This window comes from Eptesicus fuscus, chromosome 17, assembly GCF_027574615.1.
Source record: "Eptesicus fuscus isolate TK198812 chromosome 17, DD_ASM_mEF_20220401, whole genome shotgun sequence".
NCBI lineage: Eukaryota > Metazoa > Chordata > Mammalia > Chiroptera > Vespertilionidae > Eptesicus > Eptesicus fuscus.
The window spans coordinates 14,594,020-14,618,910 of record NC_072489.1 but is presented as its reverse complement, the minus strand read 5'-3'; the positions used below and the strand labels follow the sequence as shown (position 1 = coordinate 14,618,910).

At 44.1% G+C, this 24,891-nt stretch overlaps 1 protein-coding gene across 1 annotated transcript in view; it reads left to right on the top strand.

The window, feature by feature from the left end:
* The window catches only part of LRMDA (leucine rich melanocyte differentiation associated), a 999,454-nt gene that overhangs the window by 413,820 nt on the left and 560,743 nt on the right, over positions 1-24,891 (top strand). The window lies entirely within an intron of this gene.

Genomic DNA, 24,891 nt, shown 5'->3' with positions numbered 1-24,891 from the left:
CTGTTAAGAACATTAGAAGCCACCTTTTCTTTCTCAAGCTTTTAGGGAAAAAAGGAATAGACCTTCAGTTATTTTCTTGGGCCTGGAGGAGTTTCCACTATGGCTGCGTGGGAGGAGTTCTTTGCTTTTTTGAGTAGAGGTCTCACGTCTTGAGTTGCTCGTCCTTGTTTGCTTGCGGAGTTGGGGATCTTTCACTGGAAAAATTTGGATTGTAATATTTTTTCCTGGATCAAATTTAGGTACTAAATCATACTTAGGTAAAGAGGGAAGGAACTTGGCAGCAAGGAAGCGTGGTGAGGATTGGCGGTTGTGCCAGGACACTCGTAGAACTGGCAAGTTGCTTGAAGATCAGAGCTGTACTTGCAGTGACGGCACGTTGGTACCAAGGAAATCCAGTCAGTTCTCAGATCAATCTGCGTCAGTTACTGAGCAGTTGCTTATGCACAGCATCAATCCAGGCACCTGAGGGGGTATGGAATGGACCACGCCCTCTCCAGCTGGGGATACAGGACTTTCCTATTACATGGTCAGGTTTACTTAATGCCAAAATTGCATGGTTCCAGATAAGGGATGTAGAGGTTCAGCAAAGAGGACTGGGCTGGGCAGGTCAGGGAAGACCAGGATTTCAAGACTGCAACCTGAAGCATATGTAGACGTTAGCTACTTGGAAGGTGTCCCGGTTTTGGTGGTTCAAAGGCTGGTGGGAGCAAAACCTTCCCCAGGTAAGCAGAAACACGCCCTCCTTGTCCTTTGAAGCAGCCCTCCCCAGGTCCGTGCTGGAGCCCAAGCCCAGTGACCTTAGTATATCTCATGTTGAGCAAACCCAGGGCTGAACCTTAGATGGAAGGTCATCTTTAAAGGAGACGGCCCTAAGGAGATAGAATTAATGAGGATTCCCTGGGATCTATTTCCATTATGAGGGAAGAGACATAAAACAATCTGTTAAAGTAAAAAATTTATAAGTGTATTTAAAGATTTAAGGCTAAAATGGAATATCTTAGACAGTCATTTGAAGTCTCTCTATATATGTGGTGGCTGATATTTAAAAGGCACACAAAACATTAAAATACGACCTCAGAATAGTGTACCCACCTCTGAATAATAAGCAGGTAATAACGGGGAATGGAGTGGTGTCAGGGCATAATTGATTCCAGCTTGACTGATGATGGTCGGGGCCATCTCTGCTGCTGAGATGAGAATCCAATGCCAGTGTTCTCAGAGTGGACAGAAGGGGTTGCTAGGCAGGTTGTGTGAGAGTCATGAAGAAGTTTAGATCTTGGTAGTTCTGTTTTCTGTGTGTGTGTGTGTGTGTGTGTGTGTGTGTGTGTGTGTGTGTGTGTGTGTTGGTAATGATGGTGAAGGGGGTTTGCAGAATGCTTCACAGAATGCTTCAAGATTGATATGGCTCACACAGGTTGAAGGTTGGGAATGCCAGCAGATTGTAGTACAGAGTTTGTATAGTATAGCATAGAAGTTGGCCCCACTGAAGCCAGGATGCTGTTGAAATGCTCTTAGCCTTCCCCACATGGAGAAACAAGAAGAGATTCAGTTAAGTTATGGCTATTAGGTCTATTAGGTCCTTGCTACTAAAAGTGTGGTCCATAGACCATCAGCATCTCCTGGGATCCTGCCAGAAATGCAGATCCTTGGGCCTCACCTTGGATCTGCTGAATCAGAATCAGCATTTTAACAAGATCCCTATTTGATTCATAGGCCCATCAAAGCTGGGGAGCACGGATTCAGTCTTCACTGGTCATTTATGGAACATGCTTGGCCCAATTTCTGTCTGGGAATGGATAATCAGGGGACTGTAAGTCCATTTTTCAGACTCTCCGTTTCTTTTTTCTGATGGAGATAGTTATGCCTGCTCCACCTATCATTCAAGACCTTTAGGGTGATTAAAGGAGACAATGCACCTGAAAGCACTTCATAATGGTACAGCCCTGCACCAGTGTTTGGCAACAATAGCTGCCCTTCATAACCACCTAGGGAGCTTGAAACAAATGCCAGGGCTCAGGCTCCACCCATCCTGCTTCATTTGGTTTGCTGTGGGACCAGCCATTGGTACTTTTAAAAATCTCCTCTTGATTCAAATGGCAGCAGCCAGGGTTTAGTTGTTGTTATTCTGATCTTTAATTACTATCCTCTCAGCTTCTGTTTTAGAACTTGGAGAAGGGTTGGTGTGGGTGACAATGGATGTAGGTGAGAGGTCAGCTCTTGCCAGTAGCTCCTCGGTGGATGTGGATCAGCAAGTCCTATTTCTCCAGAAATGACACTGCTGGGTGCATTTTACTCGCATGTTTCACTTGTCACCCTAAGTCCCATGCATGTCTGTTCATGTCTCTGTGCAGACTGAGCACTGTGAACATGGAGAGGGCAAGGCCTGCCCTTTGCTTCCCAGCTGTAGAGCCAGCATCTCACCTGAGCAGGGAGGATGTGCATAAGGCCAGGACACGGGGTGAGGAACAGGAGGCCTGAGCTAGATGCTAGCACCTTCTTATCGGTCTTACCCGTCTGAACTACCTGGTTAATGGAGTTGTAGTTAGAAGCATTTACAGTCAAGATAATTACATGAGAAAATGCTTTGAAAACTACAAAATGCTACCCAAGTGTACAAGTGTGTTTGGTTAATTTTGAGTGGCAGAATCATGTAGTGGGAGAATACTGACTTTCATGTCAGGAGTTGGCCCCAAGCAGAAGCCAAAGCAGTTAACATTTGACGAGTGCTATGTGCCTTTTCATTTGTACCTTCAATAAGTAGTTCCTGAGGGTCTATTATGCTCTAGGTTGGGAAAGAGCAGTAACTAAAAGAGAAACAAAAGTCAAATGCCCCCTCATGGAGCTTCCATTGTCCTGCGTGGTGTGTTGGGGGAGACACAACAGACATGCAGGCCTGTCAGGAAGTGGTGAGTAGTGTGAGGACAAACAGAGCATGGTGAACGGAATAGGAATGAGGAGGTGGTAGGTGCTGCTCATAAAGAGACATTGGGGAAAGCCTCTCTGATGAATGGTTTTTCAGCAGCAGGTGGTAAGGGGATGAATGAGCTGGGTATCTGTGCAGGTAACAGCACATGCAAAAGGCTGAGGCAGGAATTTGTTTGGTGCCTGGGATATAGCAAGGAGGCCAATGTGGAGAGGTGGATGAGTGAGAGGGGCATAGAGACACATGAGGTCAGGGTCATGTAGGGCCTTTTAGTCTCTGCTTAGAATTTGGGGAAGCTATTAGAAGGCTTTGAACATATCTTGACTTGAGTTTAAACTCAGATTGATGTCTCTGGTGGTGATTTGGGGATAACCAGCCCAGAAGCTAAAGTTGAACCAGGGTGACCAGTAAGGGTGCAGTCACAATAGTTCAGGTGTGGATGAGGGTGGTTGCCATGTGGATGGTGAGGCATGGTCACATTCCAGGTGTCAGAAGGGAGATTTGAAAGGATTTGCAATTAGAAAGGCCATGTGAGAGACAGAAGAGCAACAGGAAGAATTCATGTGCCATTTTTTGGCATGGATGAGCAGGTTTGGGGCCAATCACAAGTTAGTTTCAGGAATTATTCAATTTGAGATGCCTATTAGCCATCCAAATGGAGATGTCAAGAAGGTAACTGAATTGGGGGGGGGGGGCTTCCATGAGGAGGCATAGGCCTGGGGATAGAAATTTGGGACTTTCTATTTATATGAAGGTGATATTTAAAGTCACGAGATGGACGAGATCACTTTAATTCTGCACCAGATACAGGGAAGGAATTAGTGTGATGGTGATGATCAATGGGCTTTGATGACTGTGAACTTATTGCTGGAACTTAAACAGCTTTACTGCTCTCTACAGGTAGTGCACTTGCTCATTATATTCTCTGTCTACTCCAATTTTGGATGCATTTTAATGTCCACCAGTTGTAACAAAGGGAAGACAACATGTTATCAATCGAACTCTTTGGCTTCTGTCTGTCTACACCAGCTCTCGTGCACACGAGGGGAACCCTGACTCCACACTGGCCTGGACAAGCTTGTCAGCTTGAGCGGGCTCAGCCCAGAGAGCTGTGGGTTGTGGGGGGAGTGGTAATCGGGGCCTACTCTTTAAGACTGCAGCACAAACCAGGATGGATGAGATATTCCAACCCATTACTTACAGGTGTTCTTTAAGGGAGTGCTTAGGAAGTTTTACTCAATTTAACTTAAGACATAAGTAATGCCATTCCCAATTCAGAGCAATGGCTTAGAACCTGACTCAATGTCCTTTTTACTAAGTAATTATCCAGATTTCCTTACTAAATGTTATTTTATGTATTATGTTTAATAGCCTCTTTCTTTCGGCTATGGTAGGATGGTAATAGCAGCTGATAATGGATCACATACTCATCTTAAAGTTCTGCCTCCGGCACCTGTGGTCAGCATGGAGGGAGGCTTCTGGCCAGGCCTCTGATCGATCCCTTAGCCCTCCTCCCTGGCCCTGGGCTGGCTTGCTTCTCAGGGGCCTAGGGGATCACAAATAACTTCTTAATCTTGAAGGCATTGATTGTCTTTAAAGATCCAGGGGAGCCTAAGAAGCTCATCCACCAGATTGCTCTTTTGCCTCAGTTCCAAGCCCCCTTTGGATAACTGCAGGTGATGGAGAGTGAAGGCCTTGTGAGAGCAGCAGTGCAGTGTGGACCTGGCTTATGGTTAGACATCGGAGATGCCTGATAAAAAGTAAGAACTACATTGCACCTCCAGGTGGTGAGTTCCTTTCAGTACCTGATCACTGGCTCTCACTAAAGGTCCACTGGGTTAAACTCATGTGGTAGGAATGATGTTATTCATGTTATTTGTAGAGTGTGTATGTTCAACCCCATGTGTGATGGCTTCTTAGTGATGACTTACTAGTAGTAGCTACTGAGCACCTATTATTTCCAGCTGAGCTCTCTTATTGAGAGCTCAGTGGGTACAGAGCACTGAAACAGACAAAATATGTGTCATTCTTCTCCACCTGCCATGAAGTGTGTTCTCTAGAGAGTCACAACTGAAACCCACATCAAAATGCGCATGATTACCAAGGAGGGGTGTACAGCATTGGCCCCAGCATTTATAAACAGGTCCTGCCCTGAGAGAGCTTCCAGTCCTTCTGGGCGGCAGTGCACCCCTGCACGAAATGTCAAGTAACAGAATAATGCCTAGTTCTAGTTGGAAAGCAGAGGTGACAGTGCTTCCAGGCATCGTGAGGAAGTGTACCCCTCTTGGCTTCAAATTAAAAAAGGATGCCTGGGCCCCACCCAGACCCATTGGGCATTTATGTGTTTTAAAAGTTCCCCAGGTGTTTCCCATGCATAATGAGGTGTAAGAACCACAGCTTTGGACGGATAGGTAGGATTTGGGTGAAGGGAGGTAGGAATTACGGTTTGGCATGAGAAAGATGTGGGCAGTACCACAGATGAGTACAGCAAGACTCCTGGGTACAGTGACGGCTGCTCCTAGGCCTGGGGTGGGGCTTGTTTGGAGAAAGAGTGGAAATTCAGTGGAAAGGGGCAGCTTTCAAAAGAATTTGAAGATCTGAAGAGAACTTTATCCTGGAAGCTAAGGGAAATTCTAGGGCCACCACCATTTTCATCTGACCTCGTTTTCAATTGTATTTGGACTTTGTTCACTATGATGGGAACCTTTTGAGGCAATGAGCAATGGAGAAAAGTGGCTTTTTAAACTGAATCTGACTGCCAGGTGCTGGGTGTATTCAAGGAGAGGGTATCTGGAAGCAGAAATTAGTTAAAACTAAAACTGTTTACAAAAATAGCACCTTCAGCAAAAATAAATATTAATTTAGTCTTCACTGTGTTTCAGATGCTATCTTAAGTCCTTTACATGTATCTTTTTTTTTTAATCTTCACAAAAACCCTATGAAGTAGGTACACATACATAGCATGACCATTTTACAGATGTGGAATCTGAGGTACAGAGAAGCACTTGTCCAAGATCACACTGCTAGGGAGCATCAGAGTTGTGATTAAAGTCAGATTGCTTGACAAAAGCGCCCCTGTCATCGGTAAATTGAGAAGACTGAGCTAATGGCTGTAAGTATGTAAAAGTATGTGACATAATGCAGATTCCATCAATACTAGCCATTACTACTATTATGATATTCTCATTCTTACAGTAATTCATGGGCATTGAAATGCATTAATGACAGCACTGTTTTGGAGAGAATACTTTGGCATTCATGGGTACAACATAAATGAGGGAAATGTTAGGATTCTGATTCTGGCTGCATCACTTGCTAGTGGTATGATTTGGGGTAATTAACCTTTTCTCATTTTCTCCACTTGATATATATATAAAACACTTAGAATAGCGCCATACTTGTTTATTGATGTTCTAAAATGTATTATTATTTTCTTTTGTTATTTCCCCCTCTCCACTGCCTGTTGCCTCTGAAACACTTCAGCCTTCTGTTATCACCTGGGACGTAATAGGTACCTGTGTGCTTAGGTATCCTTCTGATTGAATCCAATTTAAGTGTTGAGCCTGGATAAGTAGCCCCTGCTTCCCCAAATATAGATTTACTGAGCAAAGTGACCATGACTGCTTAGATGTGATATGTGGGTGGTGATTTCACACAAAGGGATGAGTCTATCCACTGCAGGATTCAGGCTGTCTGAGATCAATCTCCTCGCTGACCATTTATCCACCCCTCTTCTCCCCTGCTGGGGCCCATGCTGAGGCTCTGATCCTGATCAACCAGGAGCCTGGAGATCCTGGTGCTAAGTCTGAGAGCACGCATTTGTGCGCATGCCTTGTGTGCATGCCTCTGTGTGTGTGTGTGTGTGTGTGTGTGTGTGTGTGTGTGTGTGTATTTGTAGCCTAAAGGTAGTTCTTATGGTGCTTGGCTTTGTTTCTTTTCTTTTCTTTTTTTCTTTTGGTTGTAAAGTTGAATAAAAGGCACTTAGTCCAAAACTTTAAAAAATTGCTACTGGGCAAAGTAATTTTGTGTCAGGCTTCTGTTCAGGGCAGATTTACACTGGTTATAAATCTCTGAAATTAAGGTCTTACCATAGAAAAGCTGAAATGTATTCAACATTAGCAGACACCCAGCCCTGCTCTGAACCAGTGGCCATTCTACCCCCATGTATCATAAGAATATTTATCTATGTGTTTGGGGTAATAATATGTTTAAATGTGCCTCTTAGAACTGGTAATGGCTCTCTGAAGAGTAGCAGAATTTCCTATCAACAATTCTTTCCCTAGAACCAAAGGTTAAGTTGAAGAGTTTGATTTAATGACAAAGTTAATTAGGCCTTTAACATTACAGGGTTCTTGCCTTTCGTTTCCTAATCAAGATCATGGTCTAGGGTCAAGAACCTTGCAGAAGTAGAGATATAATGCTAACACTTGTTCTGATGTTTGGGGAGGATAGGGGTACATTAGGGTGCTTAGAAATTTCTGGAATTGACAAAGGATGTGTAGAATACCCCCTAGTCCTAGAGTATTTTTGTCTCATCTTCATCAAACCTTAAATTTGTAATATACCAAAGCTGTTAGGAACTTCATGAATTATCTGATGAGTCATTTTACATTATAGCTGGGGAAACTGAGGCTCAATTGACTAAGAAATTTATCAGCCATTACCTAGGTCATATGGGGCAGAAAAATGGATCTTCTACTTCTTATGAAAATGGTCTATCTGCAGGCACTCATTCTAAATGGACAGCAAACCTCTTTTTGTTCATGGGGCTAGTTTATGCTGCTTACGGACTAGTTTTGCTAGAACACTTCTTCCTACTACTTTGCAAGGCAAATCTACCCGATTCAATCTCGGTCCATGGGTGTACCAGTAAAGAACTCTTGGTTGTAAACAGTTTGCTTCTTTCTCCCTTAACAAAACAAAACAAACAAAAACAAATAAAACTAAACCAAAGACTCCATTAGAAGGTTCTCAGAATGGACTGTGGTAGGGAACCTAGCCAGAAGTTCCAGAAACAGGGCACCAGACAACTTTTTGGAGGCAAGGACCTCTGCCTCCCATGCTTGACAGTGCTTCGTCTCAAATGAATAACCACCCTCTGCCTTTGTTTCACTTGTTCTGGATTCTAGGCTCAGATAGGAGAATTCCAGGCACCGAGCTGATGGACTTGCCAGTGCTTTGGCTGCCGGGAGAAAGGGGCTGGGGGTGGAGAGACTCAGCCTTTACTAAGACTTGGGAGCCAGCATTACCCACTCCAAGACCTCTCACATAGTGAGAAATCCCCCACTCCCCCGGCAAAAAAAAAGAAAAAAAATGTGTTCAGGTTTTGCATAGTCTGAAACTTAAGAAATGTCCATGATAAAAGGTTTCATGGGTCGCTCAGAAGCCTGATTATGTTCTAAAAATCTGCTTTTGTGGGAAAATTATCTTCCAAGTTACAGAATAATTCATAGATAACTTTGGGGTGCAATTTACTTCTTGGCTTGGTCTGCTCACATTTATACCTTAAATAAGGGCCTGCTCGTCCAGGGCTTTAACCCTGAAGTACAACTCTTGCGGCAGGATTTTGGAACAATACAGGGGTCCAGAAATGAACATACCTTTAGAAACATTGACACTTCAGAAACGCTAAAGCCACCCATTCATGCATCTTTCAACCTGAGACGTGTTTCTGAGCCCATACGATATGCCTGCCATTGCCGGGTGCTGGTGACACAGAGGTGGGCACGATGGTTATGAAGCGCCCTCCTACAGCTTGGCCTTTAGTCTGGTTCAGATGCAGGCGCTTTGACTTCTCACTTATAGGAACATGTTCAGATGCAGAGAAGAATATTGAGGGAAGTCAGATTTTTGGTTTTAGGCCAATGATTCAAGAGCTCCAACCCTCTCAAACAAATTGGTTCTTGCTTTTCTAGGAGAGATGCTTCTAGCAAACTTGACTCAGAATTTTCAGCAAACATTTCTTACCAGACATGGTGCCAGGGTAGGGCTAACCTTGCAGACGTTTATAATCCAGTGGAGGAGGCAGACATTGATGCTAATCTTGTCCTTGTAATGTGTTGACTTCTGAGACAGAGGTATGCCTCACATTGTAAAGACAATGACAAAAATTGTTTAGATGTGCCAGTGTTAGGAAGCTTTCACTGTAGCTTGTCTTAATTCGAGAGCTGCAATGTAAACCCACCCTTTCTGTTTACCTGCGCAGCCAATTCTGCAGATCGTTAATGGACGACTCTTACATGCAAGGCCAGATCCAGAGCCTCTGAAACTAGCAGCTAAGGACATCCATTCAGTCAGCGGTGTCTTCTTTTCTTCATTTTCTTTCTGTCAGTGGCCCACTACTGCATCCTCTTGGCTTTGGGGATGGAATAGGTAAGGTATGGACGGAACCCATGGCTTTGGCGCCCGAGCCAGCTCAGGCTTGCAACATTCCTGAGGTCCTGGTTCTTCAGGGACAAGGTCTGAGTCCCAGAGCACTGCCTTTGGTTTTGTAGGCCTCTTCAGTGGTATGTAATGGACTCAATTCCTCTGTAGGAATGTTCTTAGGGGAGCACGATGTAAATCCACATCAGGCCCAGAAGATAAATGTTTCTTGACCGACCTCGCTCTATTAATTTGCGTAAACATTTGTGTGTGATTTCATTTAGGTTGGTGACGGAGAACAGTAGTTCTTGGGCTTTGATGTGTGTGAGCCTTGGAGATTAGAGCCAGGGTCCTTCCTTTGGGAAAACAAATACTTTTGTGTTGGTTTCAATGAGATATAAATCATACCCAGGAAGTTTACAGCTGAGTAAGAATGGTATAATTACTGATTGTATACCAGAAGAGGACATATTTATGAAACGACTTGAAAAAGCTTGTAATCCCTGCCCATATTTTGAATAACTAATTGCTATGTCATTGTGGCATATTTGCACCACAAGAGTTAAGTCTGTCAGACGTTTCCCTCCGAAAACCTTGTTTTAAGGGATTTCTAACTTGGTCATAAAAATGTGCTCCAAGTTGGAGCTGACTTGATGGGAGTCTGTGCTCGGAACCCTTGATTTGAATGGTGCCAGTCAGAGTTAAATTACAGGCTGGGAAAAAGGAAACAAATTTTTTAAAAAGGAGGTGTTTATGGTTCCCAGCTCCCCTAAGTACTTCTTGAGGATCAAAATAGCCTCTTTAAAATAAATTGCAGACCATTAGTATGTGATGGAGGAAACCCCTTTGAGCGAGGGTTGGGGGAGGGTAAGGCAAGGAGAGACTGACTTGGGCCATTTCAGCTATGTGGACACAGTGTACACTCCTCATGCAGTGGACCCGGGAGTGGTCTGTGCACACAGATGGCGCTTCCTGAAGCCACTGATGTTTCTGTCAGGCCGAGTGGACATCACTGCAGCTCCACTCCAACTCTGCATGTTAGTGGACACTTGGGTTTCTTGGAACATGTTATCCCCCAGCCCCCATGTTTTCTTTTTAAATAAATAGGACACTGTTGCCTGCCTATCACATGCCATAGAGATCATAAAGGCCTACTACAAAGACCTCAAGTGTGTGCTGCCGCTGAACAAGGAAGTACCCACCTGATAAGCATGTTTGTCCAGAGATTATTCCCTTATCTGGTGCTTGGCATTCAAGCCAAAAAGGTAGTCCATGGCTAGGAATATTTATTTGATTCCTTACATAGAGCCTAGGTGTCTTTTTCATTGGTCAACAGCAGAAAATTCAAGATAATGAGAAAAAGAGAGAAAGAGAAATAAGGAAAGAAGGAAAGAAGTAGAAAAGGGGAAAGGAGGAGAAAGGGAGAGAGGGAGAGAGAGAAGAAGAGAGAGGAAGAGAAAGAGAGAGAGAGAGAGAGAGAGAGAGAGAGAGAGAGAGAGAGGGAGATTGTTACTACCTCTTTGTGAGTCACCTTGAACCCCAGTGGTCTGGGCACAACCTCTGTTCTCGAGCATCTGCAGGCATTGGAAAACTGAGACAGATTCACAATCAGGCTTATTCAACCTCCATTCAAATTTCCTTGTCTTTTTTATATTTCACTCATGCTTTAATGACACATTTTTTTTTTTAGAAAGCTAATTGCATTGGTTTCTCCAAGAGGCATCACTTTAAACAATCCATCCAGACTGTGAAAACAAATACATGCTTGACTTATTTCATTTATTTCCCCCAATCCTAAATTAGGATAAAGCCATTTTGATAAGAAGACATGTGTGTGTCTTTGTCACATCTTTTATCATCACGACTGCTTTTCCAAATAATACAACTTGTGACAAATGTGAACATTAATTACAGTTAACAAAGAAATGTCATGTGAAGTGTTCATGGGGTGGGAGAAGAAAAAACACACAGCATCAGACAATCAATGAGATTACATCTTGCACCAAGTTTCAAGTCAAAGTGCAAAAGTCAGAAATCAAATACCATCAGTTATCAAATTATGTTAATGATGCTAATGAAAGCTTCTGGTATTTTGTTCAAGAGTGTGTGGCTGTAATGGTAACTAATAGAACAAGAGAGGCTGATTGCCATGAATTAATGAGAACTGACTTCCTTTTTATTTATTTATTTAAATATTGACAGTCTGTTTAGAAACCGAGGTTTTTCATGTGGTCCTTTTCTCCCCTCCTCACCAACCAGTCCCCGAGTGAGAGGTAATTGTGTTTTCTCATACCACAGGTAGCCCTCTCTAACCCCAGGGTTTTGGTCACTTTGACAACAACCAAATGAAACTGAAGTGGAGGATGGACATGGGTATTCACAGTCAGGCCCACCCCTAACATTTGTGGGGCTCAGGGTGAGAGTGCACATGAAGCCCTTGCCATTGCTCCCTTTCCTTCTCCTTCTTCCCCTGACTCCATTCTCGTCCACTAAAGGCGTGTGTGTGTGTGTGTGTGTGTGTGTGTGTGTGTGTGTGTGTGTGTGTTTATATATGGGGATGCCCAGCTTGCCCACTTATGTTCCACCCACCAATAGCTATTGTTTGGCCCCCGTTGTACTTAGAGGCATGGGCCTTGGTGGTACCATCCACTGCTGGGAGGTAGGACCCTGAGAAGAGGTGCTGACATAGAAGAAGCTTGGGCTGTTTGAAAAGGGAATGTGCGGATCCTGGATATTTGTAACATGGTCTACTAACTGCAGAATGGGCACCGGGTTAGAAAGGCCCTTGCTGGTGGACTCCTTATCTCAGAGGGGTAGAGGGAAGATGGAGAAGGGTCAGAGTGGGTCATCCTTGGCCTAGGATGAGGACTCTGCTTACTCAGATGTGAGAGTGGTTTCACATATGCAGTTTCTTTGTTTTGGGGTACCTGAGTGTACATCTGGAGCTCTGACTTGCTGAAAATACTTTATTCTATGTTGTTGCTTATTCCTTCATTATTCTATTTATTCAATATCTATTGGGCATGCATTTGCCGAGAACTGGAAACACACAAAAAATAAGTTAAGGTTTCCACCTTCAAGGGTCTCACAGGCTCTTCCCATTTGTAACTCATTAATAAGTACTAGATGGAGACCTGTGACCTGTGCAAAGTTCTTGGCCTTCTGACCCACATGTGCCCTCTTCTGTGAGTGACCCACATGTGTCCTCTTCTGTGAGTGCTTCCCCTGGTAAGGAGAAGGAAGGAGCGAACACCACAGGCTGAGAAGAGGGGAGCTCCCCCAGCCACCCCCCCCCCCCGGTGGCTATTGGGCATGCTGTACTCATGGCCTCCTTTTGTGCTCCCCTGGGGTCCTTCTGAGGTCCCACCATCTAGCCAGAGAAATGTCCCCACCGAATCCAGATCAGGGACAGATAATGGGGAATCTGGCAGAGAGCTTTCTGCATCTCTGCTGAAATGGCTGGACCCAAAGAGATTCTGCTCTCCTGGGGACTCCAGGCAGCCCAGGTGACCCACAGGCCTCTTTTGTGCCATTCTGCCTAGAAAATGAGTTATGTTGAAATGAACACATCTTGCTCCCATGTTAAAATCCCTCTCTATATTTCAATCAGTGAGGGCATTTTCTAAATCTTTCACCATGGAGTGAAGGTGTTGGCCATGACCAAACTTATATATGGACAGGGAAAAACTAATCATGTCATTGGGTGACTGAGCACAGGTCGACACCGAAGCCCCGGGTGTTGGGAAGCACATCAGACTATGCTGAGTTCCCATCGCTGGCTAAATTGGTACATTAGGGTAAAAGCGATTTCCACATTTGCATAGTTGATTTCATTACTATTGCCATTATTGATGCCCAGCTCCTCTGAACGAAAGGAGCCATAAAAGCAAATAAAATCACTTTGCGATTCCATTATTGGATAAATTACCACATTACTGCCTGCGTTTTAGGGCTAAAGGCATTCCCTATATTTGCATAGCTTATTTCATTATCATTATTAATAACAACAACAATAATGATGATGATGACTAGGATCCTTGAATGAAAGGAACTAGAAAAATGCCGGAGCCTCGAGCGATCTTTATGGACTCACTGCCATCCCTGGGAGTCCCTTCATCTGCTGCTGAAACACATCACTGTGTGGAGTGGAACAGAGGCTTCTCCCAGAACCCATGTTAAACCAGTTGAGAACTGGTGGGGCAGATGGCTGGTGTGAGAGTGACTAGCTAGTTACTCAAGTGACTACTAAAGGTTTGGCTTGGAAGACTGCTCAGCCACTTACCTAGTTGTGTCTCTTGAACTGGCTGAGCCTCAGCTTCTTTGTCAGAGAATGGGGATTAGGCACTTGCTTCGCCGTGTAATAAAGAGCAAAGGGAATGGCGAATGTAGACAGGTCCTGTGGACCATAAAGCTATCCGGAGATTTCAGAAATTCCCATCACTGGGTGTTGATGTGACTGCCATGGTGGGCAGGGACTGCACCTGTTTCTCTCTTAGGCTGGGAGAATTCTCCCAAAGCATCCTTAGTTTTCCAAGCCATTGTCCTTAAAGTAAGGAGAGGATACTCATTCATAGTTACCAACCTTTGATATTTACAAGCAGCTTACTTCGATAACAAACATTCCTGGACTGGTCTGGTGGCTGTGATATGGCTCTTTCTTATTCTGTGACTTCTGATTATGCCTATCTTTTTCTCCTTGGCCATGGAGCCAGGGAGCATAGTCTTTTTGTCCATTAATTCTGCAGTCCTATAGCGAAAGGAAGGTCCACTGGTGGCTGTGGTTTGCTGGAGAATTTTCCCTCTGGTTTTGTTTTTATTATTTTATTTCTGCTGCACCAGGGGCTCCAAAAAAATGAATGTGTCAGTAAAGGATTTGACAGTATGTTACGACAGTCATCAATCCACCAAGCCCTGTAGCCATAAATAAGCTTCATACGCTGCCACACTAAAGAGGACAGTTTTTCTTCTCCAGGACATTGAAAATGTCACAGCCAGGGAATTGTTTGTCCCTGTCTCCACGGCAACGCCACCAGCACTTATCATTAACTTTCACACCAAGATTTTAATCAGCGCTCTTTGCGGCCTGAGACCAAGTCAACATCAGCCCAAATTTTCAAAGCCGTTATTCTAATTATGACGAGAAAGCTATAGATTGATGAGCCGAGTTTTCTGCAAGGACTGGTGGCAGTTAATTCTCGTGACCTGCATGGCTCAGGGAGTCTCTCTTAGAGATGGAGTCTTGAAAGTTCGATTATTAGTGACAGCTTGTAAGTGAGAGGAGCCTTATCTCTCCAGAGAGTGTTGATAACTTGAGACAAGGTTTAACTAGGAAGTAGTGAGACAGTGGAAGGAGGGGAGAGAGGGGGAGAGGGAGAAAGCAAGTGCACACTCTGTCTGCAGCCAGCAGCCAGCATAATGAGAAAATACGGACAGGCACAATTTCACAAGTTGTAAATTCTGGTAGCCTTCAGTTGTAAATTCTGGTGGAGGCTGTTTTACTCGGCTATCTGATAATGTGTGAAAATATTTGTCCCTTTGCTTCATAGGCGTGGGCAAGCACCGTGTTCCAGAAAATGCATTAAACTTCCCAGCTCTCTGCTGCCTCTCATTTCTTTTCTGTTTCCTTTCATCAGGGGACCTCTAGAAACAGAATTTGCAATTGAAATGAAGTAGTGATTAATTTTTTTAAAAAAAGACCTTTCATTTCCCTTAGCTGACCCTCACCCCCAGCCTCTTTTGAATCAGTCTAATTTCTAGAGCCTTTGGGTTTGCAGTGAGAGGGGGTAGCTAGGGTAGAATGGCCCTTTACTATTCGTTTCTCTCCTATTTCTGTTAGTCTTTCATGTTCTCTGCCCTCATTCAGCTGGCTGATGCATGTCCTTCTTTTCTTGGCCATGAGATAGACAGTGTCTGCTGTTGGCTTTATGCCTTCTTCAGGTTTGCTCTTGGGTAGCGGTTCCGATTTCCTCTCCAGATTTAAGAGCTTCAGCTGAGCCATCAGTCTGATCAGGAGAGGAGTGGGGTGATGATCACTGTGCTTGTCTCTCAGGTCCACTAGCCCAAGGTTTTGTTGATCTCAAATTATAAGGGAGAGTGCAGGAAGGGAGCACGGTGAGGCCAGAGAGCCTCATTCGAGACGCGCTGAGTCCAGGCTCTCAGCCCAGCGCTGCACCTGTCTCAGGAGTGAGCCTCTCCGTGGCTCTGTTCTCTGATATTTCAAGTGGTGATAACAATATCTTTCTGGGCTCCTTCATATACCAAATGAGAACATAGGAACTACATTGCTAATATTTAATGTGATCATGGCATTACAAAAATGATGCATGCGTGAGCATCGTAGCCTGTTGTCTGCTTTTTCAGTTAGTTTTCTCTATTGCTAGAAAATGATGCTATTATGTTTTATAGTGTTTTCTTTTTCAAATTACTTTTACATGTTTAAAGCAATCACAGTTACCTCCATTATCTTTGTTTTGCCCCTGAGAACACTGAGGCACAGAGAGGTGAGGCATCTTGCTTGTGGTCACACAGCCAATTAGAGGCCTCACCAGGTATAGAACTGTGATCTGTGGCTCTCAGCATGCTGCTCCCTAGACCACACTGCTTACCGTATTAATAGGCTGAGATTAACGAAAAAAGCAAACCCAATTAGTTTCTGTTGCAGCCCTTTTACAATCCTGTCTTGTTTCCCTGTGTGTTTATATGTATATTTTAATAGCATTCCCTGCCTTTTATGCTGAGGTTGCTCGAGGTGTGTTTATAATGGCGGTGTAATTATAATAATAAAATACAAATCCATCCACAGAGCGAGCTCATTACCAGTTGGCCAGGTAAAACAGGCTTGGCGTTGATTCTGGGACAAGGCAGTTTATTTCTAAGCTGGTGCCTCTTTGAAACACAGGATGCGTTGCTTTTCCAGCAAAGGAGGCCTATGTTCTGAAGGTCCTGGAGTTTGGGGGGCAAGGCTGAGCTGCTCATTGAGGTGGCCAGGTTGCTTGAACATGGTCTCACTCTTTTCATCTCTCTTTTTCTAGGGAAGAGATGAGATAAAAAGAAAAGCATCCCCCTCCTGCTCTGTAGCTGTAAGCTCTCTTCTCAAATTCAGAAGTAGGTGCTTTGGCATTGGAACTCGTGGACATAGAGTTTCTAATGTATACAAAAGAGAAATTTATTGTTTCGAACAGAGCCAAAGGAGACAGAGTGTGAGTTTTTTTTTAAATGCCTGTCTGTCCTTGTTAATTAGAAGTGCACATATTGGGAAATTAACTATGAAATACTAAAAATGATAAATTATTCCTTATTTGAAAGTATAAATTAAAGGTTTAGTGTATATAAAATTTGTCATGTTTAATTGCAAGTTCAATTAAAATTCAGGGTAATGATGATTTATACAGGTTTCTGTGTAATTTGATATTCATTAGCTTAGCCAGACACATGCTGATATTAGCTCGTTAATTATGTTTCCTTTTGTTGAAGGCAGCCTTGTGAAAGCAATCTGCTCAAAGTTTTCCAAACTCATTCTGCTAAATGAATATTTGGCAGCTGTTCATGTTATTGAGATGGTCACTGTGGCTTCATTTCACTCCTAGGCCGCATCCATCATACCTTCTCTGTGACAAACAAGGGTTTCTCATTACAAACCCATTTATGAAGGTTATGGCTGACGTTGAAGAGTGATTGCGTGGTACTCTGCTGTTACTTTACAGTAACATTGGAGCAGAGCTGCGGTGAATATCAGCACCTCCCACATGGCCAGACTGTTTAAAACACATGGAGAGGGAGGGTGGAATCTCCAGTGGCCAAAGTTCTATTTCTAACACCATTGGCTCAAACTTGGGAATCAGAACTTGGGTCTTGGGAGAAGGACCCTTAAGGGAACAGTGGACCAGAATCCTTACTTAGGCCTCCAAGCTGTTGCCATACCCAGTGAATCAGTGTGGTCAGATCCAGAGAGGTTAAGAGATCCTCTCACAGTAACGTGTTGACTTTGAGCAGTGGAGTTGAGCGTAGTTCTTGGGGAGGTGAAAGTGGAAACACGGGGCTCACTGAGGAGCAGGTTTCCAGAAGCCTAATAGCTGTCATGACGAGTTGGAGGAATCACCATCTGGTTTGGGAAAACAACGATGTAAGAGTCCCATGCCCTGTATTGTGTGGATGACTTAAACTATTTTATAGATTTTTCATAGCTCTTATTACATGGTCTTCATACTTAAAATATTTTGGAAAAGCAGGTATTGTTTTTCCCTTTTGACAAGTGAGGGAAGCTGAGGCATAGGAAAGTTGGTTGATTTGTCCAAGGTCACTTTATGTGGGTACCAGGAGGGCCAGACTTGGGGCTCTGGGCTTTTCTGCATGCCACAGTGTTGCAATGAGGGCTCTCCAAACCAGACATTAGTTTCCTGTTTTGTTTTCTCACCACTAACACCCTCTTGTAGACACTCTGTACATGGTGGGAATGATGACTTGAGGCCTATCTGTATTTTAGTGTCCAACCAGTAGCAAGTCTGGTTTGTGATGGTAAAAGGCAATGAAAATTTCTTATGAGAAATTATAATTTTGTATCTTTATAGCTGTATTTATATACTTGTGCATTTTTAGGCAGAAAATGGTTAGGAATTCATTTTGTTTTTCTTTGAGAGTCATCTCTTATGTATGTGTTTTGCTTTCAGGATGATGTTTCTTTTAAAATCATTGTGGAACAAATGGCTGGCAAGCTGTCCACCAAACTTATCATCTTCTTCTATAGTGAAGAATAGTAGTTGGAACTATATCTCCCAGCACCCCTGTTGTTGCCAGTTGGGCCAAGTGATTGTTCTGACCCCAGGCTCCAAATGCTTTCTTTCTCCATCTGTCAGTTATAAAAAACTGAAGTATAAGGGTTTGTAGAGTCACAATGTAGAAGGAGCCTGGGTCCCTGAATCATTGTGTAGAAGGCCACCTATTGGACATCTGATTGCACTTTTCATAAGTGAGAAATAAACGTCTATTCTATTATGTCTCCAAAATTGCATAGCTTCCTTGTGGACAGCAATTAACTTTACCTTAACTATCCCTTTATTTATTCAAATACTTGTTGAAATTTCTACTATGAGCCAAGTCTTAGGCTAAGGATTGGGAACATAAAGATAAAAATGATCCTATGTCTGATTTCAGGGAGCTCAACCATATAGAAAGGGAGTTACACAAGTAGATATATTTCACTCTAGTAATAAATGCTGTAAAATGTATTGAGACCCCAAAGAAGGAAATTTTTTTCTGAAATGTCTAGTGAAATAGCAGACTTAAACTTTAATATTAGTAGAATTTTATATTCCAAATGAAATTGTATGTGAAACCTCCAGTTCATGAAACAGAAAAAAAATCCAACGATACTTTGGTAGAAATGGTGACCTGTAGGCTTACAGGGCCTCTCTCCTAACCCTAGGTGCTGTGGAATGCCAACAGAGAGCCCATACATAGAGAGTGTCAAACCCAAAGATAGACTGTCCTTTCACTGTTTTTTGTTTGTTTGTTTTTTTCATTCTCTAGGTTATGGTAACTGGTACCCTGTTTATAGAATGCTTACCTGTAGTCAGTGAACATTTGGCTGTTGCTGGGAGGATAGTTTATTTTTTAGTTTGTTTTTAATAATTGCCAATTGCTTGATCTCGGGCAAATTCCTTAACTTCCTTTTGCCTCAGTGTTTTTCCTGTGTAAAACACGAATAATAGCGGGGTCTATCTCCTAGTACTGCTATTAGAATTGAATAAGTTAACCTATAGAAAGGACTGCTACAGGCCTGTCATGTGTGAACATTCCACAGTGTCGGCTCTGCCCAACCCATGTGTGAAAAGCATATCATATTTGTGAGTACTTCGAAACTTTGACCAAGTAAAGAGAAGGAGACAAGGACCTGGTTCAACCTTTGGGGAATGATATCTTGGTAAAAAGACTCTGAAACCTCTGAAAGCAAATTTGCAGTTTCTTTTTGGTTCTCTGCACCAAATAATTTTGATGGACTTTTTGAATTTGGGAGAGATTGGAATTTTTCTTCATCATGATTATAAAGAAGTACATCTTAATTAGGAGAAACTCAAGGTTTTTTTGTTTGTTTGTTTGTTTGTTTGTTTGTTTTTCCCTTCAGCCCCGGGCCTATATAGTCCTAGACAATGTAACATGGAACTTTTGATTTTTAAAAATTTATCTGTATTGTTGAAAGTATTACAGCTGTACCCCCCCCCCCTTTTTTCTCCCCATTGATCCCTTCCTCCCTGGATCTGGAAAGTATTATGCTAAGTGAATAAGCCAGTCAGGGAACTTTTGATATTTAATTTTATCACCTTATGTCTTATTAATGTACTTTCTCAATGTGGATAGCCCTCTGGTGGTCAAAGTAATTCCTATGTGGCTCTTATAGGATAGATGGTGGAATAAAATCTAATTTACATTAAAGAGCTGTGTTCAAATTCTGTTTCTCTCCTATGCTGATTTCTTTTTCTTAATTAAACCATAAAGCAATTTTCAATTGGAACATTTTAGTTCTTTAGATTGCATATGGGATTGTTAGTTCTTTAGAACTAAAATGATCTGGTTTGGGGGGGACAGTTCCCTGTATCCAGATGAAAATATATTAGTGGTGGTATTTACATGTAGGAGGATTTACATGTTGGTGCCCAATCATTGTCACTTCAGGGATGAGAATTAACATACATTCTAGCATAAGAATTCTTAGAAGTTTATACAATGTTAAAGCTGCATGGGGGTGACTTGGAGGTTATTCTCTCATTATCTAGAAAGGGTTATTGAGGCCCAGAGAGAAGAGGTGATTTGCTCGTGATGTTGTCAACAGAACCATGAGTAGAAGCCATGTCTCCTATGTGCTGGTTCTGTATTGCTTGAGGGGTATCATGGCTGGATCAAGCCAGTGAACCCGTGGTCTTCAGACGGGTCCATACTCAGCCAGGCAAATCTCAAATCACATACTGCCCATGGTTATTCTGTCCCTTGCTTGGAACCAAGCGGCGTGCAGGATTTTCTTTTCCTAGTTTAGTGTTGAAAACTGGTTAGTTTTGTTGCCTGGAATGACCTGGCATGAACAGTCACCCTCAGCATATCCTTACCTTTAAACAGCATTTCTTGGAAAGGATGTGCATAAATCTTGACTGTGTGCTGGCCCTACAACTCGTCATAAAGATGAATGACTGACGGGTGACCTATGTCTGGTGTCCTTCGAGGCTGGGTACTTTGGAGGTGTAGAAACATCTGTTCTGCTCTGAAATTGGCAAGACAAGCTGGATTGTTCCTCCCTTGCCTGATGCTATTGCATGAGCTTACATTATTTTTTCTTTGTTTGAGTCATTCGACTGTGTCTGTATAGACTGGGCCCCAAAGCCGCTTCTTGGTGTACCCAGTATGGCATGTTATGATTACAAGGAACCTGGAGGGATGAGGTGGGGGTCATTGAACACCTCTAGTATATTCTCCATCCCAGTTCCTGAGTATAGGCAGTGCCACCTGGAAGGCTGCGGTGCCAGAGGCTGCATGAAAGCTGCAATTCCGGGAATTGTCCGGAATCTTGGCAGTGTTCTTGGGTTGCTCCTCTAGATACAGGTACATTTTCTCAAGAGACCATATAACTCCTTACACTTTTATTGCTAAACCTCACAGGGCAGGCTTGGTCTGTAACGCTTGCATGAATTAGGTAACATTTATGAGATAGAGAATGGCGAATAAGATGGGAATTCAGTTTCTTTGGCATGGTCTCGTTTGGGAGGTAGGGTGGTGAGTTGAACCACTCACTGATGTTCAGCTAGTCTGCTTGACTTGATTCCTCATTTTGAGGCAGATAGCAAATAAAGTGTGGCCCTGCTTTCAAAGAGCACAAACATGATTTCCTTTTTGTGAGCAGTTCCTGAGTGCCTGCTGTAGCCCAGGGTCCTGCTGGGGCTTCCGGCTACAGAAGTCCATGCTATCTGCAGCAGACCTGTTGGTCTCCACGTCTCCACTCTCTACAATTTCCACATATACCACCCAGCACCAGCCATGAGCACCTGCAGCTGTTTCCCTGAGCACTTTCCCTGGCCGCTGAGCACCCTTGCCTGTGGCAGGGTAGGTTGGAAATGCCAGAGAATCCATGACCCTTGGGAGCAGCCTCACTTACACTGGTGACTGACAGGGGTGGGTGGATAGCACCCCATCTGCCCTGATTGGCATAACTCTGAGGCACATTCCTTTGTGTCTCCCAGAGCTCCCCAGCCGCAGTGAGCTCTAGTTGTCCACACCAGACAACTGAGAGGTCTTTCGTGGTCTACAAATCCCTTTGTAGAAGTCAGGTTCTGATGAATGCTGCAGAAGACTAGCAAAGTGCTGAGGGAAAGGAGGAGAGGGAGGGTGATAGCCTTCATAGGAGGATCTGGGAATGCTTCTTGGAAGAGGCTATACCTGAATGAGCCTTTTAAGGATTGAGGTGTAGAGCTTTTGTTAGGAAGCTATGAGAAAATAGGGCATCCCGGGCTGAGAGAAAAGCTTCTCTAAAGGCCTGGAGGTGGGAGGAATCTGAGGCATTCTTGGAAAACAGTGAGCATCTGGAATAGCTGTGGTTCAGGGTACAGTGGCGGGGCGGGGGGGGGGGGGGGGAAGATGAGAAGAGGCTGCTAAAGATCTAATTATCATGGGTTTGAGTGTGAGCTGAGCCATGTAGACTCTTTTTGTGGGCAGAGGTGAGCCTTCCATTTATCTTATCCATGACAGGTAGTACTTGTCTTTTAGGATGAAGGAATAATATACAGGAGAAATAGAAATTTGCAAGTGTGAGGGTATTGTATGGTTTCTATCTGCTGAAGAATTTCAAATGTCGGTGAGAAGTGTTAGTAAGCAGAGTAATCAAGGAAGAGGTGGGAGTTGAGTCTATTCCGGCACTGAATTAGGGAAGGTTGAAGCAAGGCATCAAAGTAGGTGCAAAGGCCTGGGGGCAGGAATGATCTGGAGTTAGGGATGCATCTTGACTTCCATGAGCCCTAGGCATTGGACATTGTAGGCCACTTCCTGCATAAAAAGTACTAAAAATACTGGTGTCAAGACAAATCTATTAATATTATGTATTAAACCATTTGCTTCAGCCTAAAGTTAATTTGTCCTTCTGCTACTAGGAAACTTAAACATGTTTGTGGTCCCCAAAGTCTCATGGGCCCTAGGCAATGTGCTCCCTGCGCCTGATGGGGAAGTCTGCCCAAGCCTGGTGGAAGGGGAGGCTAAGCTAAGTTCTCAGCTCTGCTCACACAGCTGTAGGATGTTTGCATGAGGAGCAAGGCGACCTTGGAGTTCATCCTGCAGGCCCTGTGACGGGCACAGTGCAGGGCGGCCTTTCCAAGTACCTCCATGGCTCATGTCTAGAGTCCCCCCCCTCCCCCTCGGGGATAGCCAGAAAACTGCCACGGGCCCAAGGAGTTGTGTCTGGCTTGTCTGTCGGGGTCGGGTGAGTGGGCTCCTATTTGCTTGTCTTCCCTCCTGAATCCCTCCTGAACTTCTCCTTCAACAGGCTCATTCCTCCTCCCCAGTAAGTGAGCGTTTCTCTGCCTTTGGCTACATGGCCCCTCCTTGTGCACCACTGACTATCAGTGTTCCTGGAAAAGGAACGTCTTTCCACGTTTCTTACAAGATGATGACAAAGAAGAGGTTTAGTAAATGAAGCGATACCATTTGAAAAAAGGCCTGCAAAAAGCAACCGTGGTCTGAAGACTGCCCAAGGTTTTGTTTTCTTTTTTCCCCCCTTCTTTTCCAAAATAGTCCAAACACATGCAACACACACTTGCAAGAGGATCAGAAAAGGAGAGAAAATTGCAGCTGGAAGTTGTTTTCCTCACTGTTATTGGGTTGTGCCTTAGCTCCCAGCTGTTGAAATAGCTGGTTCATTGTAAGGGCTGCTTCACCTCTCCTATTAGTGTGCTATGTTTTGCTCTTAAGTTTAAAAATGAACTTGTGACTTCATTAATCCCATGTGCTGGGAAAGCAGAAACGTGGCTTTTTGCTGTCCATCGGATTTGTATCAGAATGCGCTTCTACTGCTATATAAGTACATCACATTATGATTTTCGTGAGCAGGGGATAGTTTAACATGCATTTTTTTTCAGTTGTTTATCGATTTAAGCATATTTCGATGCTTAAATGAAAGCTCTCTCTCCCAATATCAGAGCTGCATCTTCTGGCAAGATAGAAGATCCATTAGTTCCCTTTTATGGATCCAAACTGTGATTGGCATGCCTTAGTCCAGACGTCACCTGGAGTACAGATCTCATAGTTAGCTAACCTCTCCTGTGTCCTTTTCAATGCTCTTTCTGTGTAAACAGTGTTTATTTGGCACCTTAATTATAGACAACTCTCGCTGGCTGAGAAGTCTTCTAATTAATTATTTTAAATGTCATTCAGATAGATCAGCAGACAGGTGTTATATTGGAAACCTGGGGCAATATAACCTCTGTGGCCGTGGCTCCATGCAGAGGTCAGAGTCAACATGCAGAAGTCAGAGTCAAAGAAGGCAGATCCTCAAACTACTCGCCCCCCTCCCCAAACCACATACTGGCCCACTTAACAAAACAAGTTGTCATCTGGCTGGTTTAAGTTAGAATGTCACTGTTGGCTGAAAATACCAAAGCTTTGTATTGTAAAGTCAGGGAAGTCTAAAGCTGACAGGGACCTTAGCAACTCTCATGTCCAATCTTTTTTTATTTAATGGTTGCGAGAACTGAGGTTCGGAGAAGCTAAGTGACTTGCCCAAGATCACAGCTCGCAGGGCATCCCGGGCTTGGCTCCATGTCTTCATTTCCAAGCCTGGCGTTTTCTAGACTGAACTCTGCTGCCTCGTCCGGTTCAGGAGGCAGGACAGAGGGCATTACAGATGTGAGTAGAGATGGTCTGTTCAAGAGCCTATTTAGTTCTGCAGGGAGGTAAGATAGGAATCCAAGTAGCTAGAAAAGCAGGCCAGCTGGTAGGTGTCATAGAAGTGGCCACACTTGCTATGGACTTAAAGAGGGGGGTGGTCCCACCTCCTGGTGGGGAACAGAAAAGGTTTCTCGGAGGACCCAGCATTTGGAGCGGGTCTGGAATGAGAGGCCCTGGAATGGCCTATTGGACCCATTGGTGTAAATCCTAAGAGCACAGAGATCTGTAGGGGAGTTGGAAGGACCTGATGGTTTTCATAGTCCTGTCTTTTCTTCACCTTGACTCTCAGCGCCGGGAGGGCCATTAATGGGCATGGTGTGTGCGCCCATGCATGTGCGCGTACATGTGTGTGTGTGCGTGCACTGACTCCCACATCCCGTGAGCTGCTCCTGCAGGACACTTGCTCTGCAAGTACCAGGCGACAAGGCGTTTGGGCAGTGAGTGCGGGCAGGAAGTTCAGCTTGGTAACAGAGATGGCTGGGCCCTGCACATGTGGCTCTCGCTGGCTGGGCTCCCCTAGAGCTCTTGGCCGGGGGTGGGCGGGGGGCGACCGAGGCAGCAGAGGTGGGGACAGCTGCTTCCTGGATGGACGGCTGCTTCCCAGAACCTCATCCAGCGAGGTCACCTCATCTCCAAAGGGGCTGCCTCCTGCCCTGTGGATGGAATTGGAGCTGCCCTCAGGAGAGCCACAG